This window comes from Lynx rufus, unplaced genomic scaffold, assembly GCF_022079265.1.
Source record: "Lynx rufus isolate CCGP_SWC_20201006 ecotype Redwood Valley unplaced genomic scaffold, mLynRuf1.p SCAF_6, whole genome shotgun sequence".
Classification (NCBI taxonomy): domain Eukaryota; kingdom Metazoa; phylum Chordata; class Mammalia; order Carnivora; family Felidae; genus Lynx; species Lynx rufus.
Window position 1 is genome coordinate 88,929,943 of NW_025814878.1, and position 6,004 is coordinate 88,935,946.

The 6,004-nt window shown below is 37.0% G+C and overlaps 1 non-coding gene across 1 annotated transcript; it reads left to right on the plus strand.

The window, feature by feature from the left end:
- Positions 1-222: 222 nt before the first annotated feature.
- On the plus strand, positions 223-327 carry LOC124529464 (U6 spliceosomal RNA). The gene has a single exon (XR_006966360.1). It is a non-coding gene; the product is annotated as a U6 spliceosomal RNA (small nuclear RNA).
- Positions 328-6,004: the final 5,677 nt, after the last annotated feature.

Genomic DNA, 6,004 nt, shown 5'->3' on the forward strand with positions numbered 1-6,004 from the left:
CTGTTGTAAATGTTTTTAAATATTAGCTCATTTAACACTCACAACTCTATGAGGTAGATGCAATTATCTCCATCTGGCGGTTGGGGAAACAGAGGTACAATGAGGTTAAGAAATTTGTCAGTGTCAGAGAGCAAGTAGTGGGGAAGCCATCATTTAAATTCAGGTGTCTGCTTTAGAGCAGCTTCTGCTGCTGTGCTATTTCTCCTATCACAAGAAAAAGGAGGGCTCACTTCAGCAGCACCTATACTAAAATTGGAACTACACAGAAGATTAGCATGGGCCCTGTGCAAGGATCACACGCAAATTCATGAAGCATTCCGTATTTTTCTGGATTGATGCCAAGTTCAGGGTATTTGTGGTAGTCATGCTCCGCTGTTAAGTTAGAATATTTGGGTGAGAGGTCATATATCATGGTTTACTAAATAAATGACTTTGGGTAAATAAAAAAAAAAAAAAGAAGATGAAGCAGAAGAAAGAGAAAAGAAAAAGGAACCAATAAAGCAATGGCTTTCAAACATCTAGGTATTCAAGTACTCCCTTTGCAATTCTTATTCATAAAAAATATTCAGGAAATCAACACACTGGTCAGTTGCTTATATTTTCTTCTAAGACACACTTGAAAATAAATTCATATTTACTAAAATAAAAAGAAATACAGGTGACCCTTGAACAAGATGAAGGTTAGGGGCACCAGGCTCCATGCAGTTGAAAATCTGTGTATTACTTTGGACTCCCCAAAACTTAACTACTAATAATCTGCTGTTGACTGGACACCTTACTGATAATATAACCAGATTAACACATATTTTGTTTGGTCTGTATATGACATACTGTGTTCCTTTTTTAAAATATGTATTTTTTAATGTTTATTTTTTATTTTGGAGAGAGATAGAGAGACAGAGCATGAACAGAGGAGGGACACAGAGAGAGGGAAACAGAATCCAAAGCAGGCTCCAGGCTCTGAGCTGTCAGCACAGAGCCTGACATGGGGCTCAAACCCATGAACCATGAGATCATGACCTGAACTGAAGTTGGATGCTTAACTGACTGAGCCACCCAGGTGCCCAACATACTGTATTCTTAACAATAAAATAAGCTAGAGAAAATAAAATGTTATTGAAAAAATCATAAGGAAGAGAAAATACATTTACAGTACTGTAAAAAATATGCATATAAGTGAGCCCATGCAGTTCAAACCTGTGTTGTTCAAGGGCCACCTGTATATTTACATGTACTTCATTCCAGATGATCTCATTTATCATGATCTTGGATGCATTGGATTATGGAATGGACTGCAGCAAAACTGAAACAAATCGGTAATTAAGGTGGCAAAATTAGAATTCATGGCAAGTGTGTTGTGTAGAGTTGGGCCTTCTGGGCACATTATTCTGCTGTCAGAAATGTGTGTAAGAAGTGTGAAATAAGCTGCTTAGGGACTGAGGCTTAGAAAACAAAAAACAGGGGTACCTGGGTTTCTCAGTCAATTAAGTGTCTGATTTTGGCTCAGGTCATGATCTCATGGTTTGTGAGTTCTAGCCCCACGTCGGGCTCTGTGCTGACAGCTCAGAGCCTGGAGCCTGTTTCAGATTCTGTGTCTTTCTCTCTCTCTCTCTCTCTCTCTCTCCACCCCTCCCCCCACTCCCGCTCTGTCTCTCTGTCTCTCAAAATGAATAAATATTAAAAAAAAAAAAAACGAAAGACAAAATCTAGGGATACATATCTGTAAACAGTGGATATTGGTCATGGGGTTTCTCAGGAGTTCTTATTTCCTGACACTAGGGATAACACCCTGAATAACAGTCCTTGTTCTCAAGTACCTCAGAGCCTACTGGGCAAGACAGATCTGTAGATATTTTAGAGCAACGTGATATGGAGTTCGAGAGGGGTTTGCAAAGATAGTAAGTTTGTAGAGTAAGAAGTGTTCATGTTCTGTCTGGGAGAATAAGAAGTGGCTTATTTATGACTTTTAGAGAAAATGTGGAAGAAAGAGAAAGACTTTGAATCTTGCAGAAGGGTAAGAAGGGAAAAGCCTAACAGTGCCATTAGTCAATCGCAGGGAGGAAAAAAAAAATTGCAGCTAAGGGATCTATGCCAATACATGCAGAACATGTGTCCATGTTGAATCTTTTGTCTCCACAGCTCAAACTCCCTTGACTTTTACACTTAAGAATTGGAGGTGGAGCTAGAATTGTGTTTGCTTCAAGAACCTATCATGTTTGGGCTTGTCTTATGAAGAAGTGATGTGCGAGACTGCCTGACATTGAGACAGTATAATGTCATGTTTAGGAAATAACATATTTGGAATACGAATCACTAGAAAGTAGAGAAGTCTGCATATTAATCTTTGGGGTTTTGGGGTCTGGAGACCAGATTTAATTCTGGGCTCTATCTCTTGCCAACTGCGACATGTGGGTAATTAATTTAATTTAATTTCTTGATGCCTTTGTGTTTTCATTTGTAAAACTGGTGGCACCACCAACTTGGGGGGTGGTCATAAAGATTAAATTAGATCATGTATATGTAGAACACATTCTGGCAACAAAGAACTTCATGGAAAATAACTTGTTATGTGGGAAAAGTTACCACTGTTGGTTAGATTATGTGTGGGTTGGGAATGGCCAGCCAATGTTTTGAGGGAGGAATTATCCTGTAGTTTAGGTTCTTGGAATTCAGGTTTAAATTCCAGGATGAGGGAGTACAAATGGAGGACAAGTGGAAGTCAAAAAAGCAGAGGTATCTATACTTCCTGATGGCAGTGGCAGTGGTGCCAGTAGCTACAGAAGTTCAAGCTCCATTGGGGAACACTTGGCCCCTTCAATACCAGGCATTCAGTGTAAACTTCAGTGGGCTGCAATAGTGTGCATGCTTTTGTGTGGGACAGTAGATACCCCCTCAGTAAACCCCATTCTGGCTACTGCATTGGATGTCAAGGGCGACAGGAGACATCGCTTCAGTAAGCTAGAACAGAAGAGTACAGCCAATACAATATTCAGAAGAACACATTCTTAATTTTTTTTGTGGCTCAGTTTTCCCCAGAGCATGCTAGGACAGAACCAGAAAAATCCTGATGCTTGATTACCATTGTGATTATTTTTTTCCCTTGGGCTGGTGTGTTCCGGGAAACATAGTTTCCACCTAAGTAATAGTGGAAGGGAAGGAAGTAAGAAGATTTCTCCTAATAATAGAAACGAACAAGAAAATGGCAAATAATATTCAGTATAGGCAAGGGTAATGGTTAGCATCCAGTAATGAATAATACAAAGTATGATTTCAAGGTAAAGGATTCTGAGATATCAATTTGAATTCAAGGGTAGATTTTCAAGTAATCACTCAATGTGTTCATTTAATACAAGGCAAGTGAAATATTGGGAAGTTAGGGAAGTTATTATAATGAGAAAATAAAGCATAGTTTTCTTTTATTCAAAAAACCATGGTGTGTTTTTTTGGCAACATACTCAAGGAAGACAATAGAGCTAAAAATAAATAAAGGTCGGTGGGAGAAGGAAATGAAAATTAGAGAATGGAAACCTTCCACGTAGAAGCAGATTTGAAAGACTGGAGTCTAATGTGGAAAAGACCCAAAGACCCAGGAGATAGAATCAAAGTCTATTGCACAATAAAGGGTGTGGATGGGGAGAGTGCGGACTTGGTCATCAAATCCCTAACATTCCAGCATTATTAGATAATCACTAAAGCTTCAAAAAATTTAATTTAATTTAGGACAAATAAAGGGAAAATCTATTTTAAAAAGTGAGTACTATATATATAAAATTTATCCTGAACAGGTTGAAAACTTAAATATCAAATTTAAAATTTAGAAGTGCATGAAAATCAATTTGTAATAAACTTTAGTGAACATTTAGGCAGCTTGGTGTTTTTCAAATCTTTCTATATTAACACACGGGGAACAATTAATATGGTCTCTATCTGTCTACAGACAGAATTGGGGTACTTGGTTGAATGGCATTGTTTCCATCTTTTGAGAAAATTAAAGTGGTTTGACACTTTACAGTCTCCTAAGTCAGTAGCTTAGTTAAGAATATAAACCCTGTTATCTGACTTCCATTTTAGGATGACTTAGGGAATAGCACCTATAATTGATGAGAACACTATTGATATTTTGAATTATAATTGTTAACAGTATTAACAACAAGAGATATATATTTTTTAGGTAAAATCACCATCTTATGTAAAGCACTTCATTCTTTGGCAAATCATAAGCCTCTTAGTCTGAGAGCAACTTGCTAAATAATTCTTAATATAATATTTTAGTCTGTGAATAAACAGAGGACATCACATATAATTATTGCTCTGGTATGAACTTTACATAATAGTAACAAAGAACCTGAGCCTAATTAGTCTCTTCCAGTAAAAGTATTTGAGAAATTTTCCATTGCCCAATACCTTCCCATAATGGAAAATACACTGCATGGGAGGTATGTGTAAATATTTGATTCGTGTTTTACTGATTTCAGTGTCACAACCTATCAATCATTAACACTTCAAAAAACATATACCTGGTTGGTTGTTTCCAAAGTACATTCTTTCTCTGAAGGATTTTTAGACTCTCAGAGAGGTCCCTGGTGAACACCCAGTCTAATTTTTAATGTCATGGGTGGTGAAAATGAGACCAAGAATGCTTAAATGACTTTCACAGAGTCCTCTACCCAACCTTAGCTCCTCCTAAGACCAAGGTCTTTAGGATCCCAACTCAGCATTCTTCTTAAGATACTAAGAAGTATCTGAATGAAGGTGTATAGAAATACAACAACATTGTCATAGTTATGGAAACTAAAGTGAAGAAATTTAGAAAATTATAGGTGCTATCCTTTATTTCGAATGCTATTATAGTTGGTCACTTGATAAAATTAACTAATAGCCTCTATAGGAAGAAGTGTGAGAATATCAGTTTGGCATTTTACTACTCTAACATAAATAAAAGTTTCCAACCTACTGCCTAGTTTATGGTCAGCATGTAAAAGTGTTAGTTAAATCTTATTGGACAACAATGGGCTAGGGCCTGATCTTGTGGCAAAATAACTTTTTCTTCCCTTCTCTGCTTGATAAAAGGGCCTCTACATATCAATTTCCAAACCCCTATTCCCTGGCTAATGCCAGAGCTAATGGCCCACCATCATACTTTCAGTTTCTTAGGGGCAGAGGCAATGTGGCATGACAGATTGGAGCCCAAGCTCTAAGGAGCTCCTGTCAGATGAGGAGGTTCCACTGAGTTTGTCGGGCAATGTGGCATATTCCAGGGGGCCACTGCTCACAGTGTCACTCTCTTCTGAGGCATAAACTAGTAACTGAGATCCAGATGGTGTTATTCGTGGGATGCTTTGGCTTAGTTCCTTAAATAAAATAACCGTGGAAACTTCTAGTTTAGATCTTGGCCTTAAGTTTATTATCTGCCAATACATAATTAGTTAACTTAAACAGAAATTAGTTGCAGTGAGGAAAACTTACCACGATTTTTCCCCCAGAGCCGATTCAGGAGAACAAAAATGTTTTAAACCATGTTTTTATTTTCCTCATGCAAGATGGTAATAACCTTACTGGGTTCCATGGTGATTATACAAAAATGTCTACATTATTTTCATATTTTATTTATATTGAAATGTAAATGAAAATATTATGATCTAGACATATTTGAGAAGTTGCATCAGGAGAAGACAACCAGGTGCTTTGGAAACAGGCTGAGTGGAGAGGCAGTGCAAGGTAGGGTTGAATGTGCTATCTTAATTTTCTCACATGGGAATGATAATAGTACCTAATTCATAGAGTTGTTTTGGACATTAAATATAATATCATGTTGGTTAAAAATAAAAAGACAGAAAACAATATACAATGCAAACACTAACAAAACAATCAAAACAAAGCAAAAAAGCTGGGGTGGTTATATTAATAACAGGTAAAGTAGATGTTATGATAAAGCATATTATCAGGGACAAAGAAAGGTATTCTATAATGATAAAGGGGTTAAATCATTAAGAAGATCTAACAA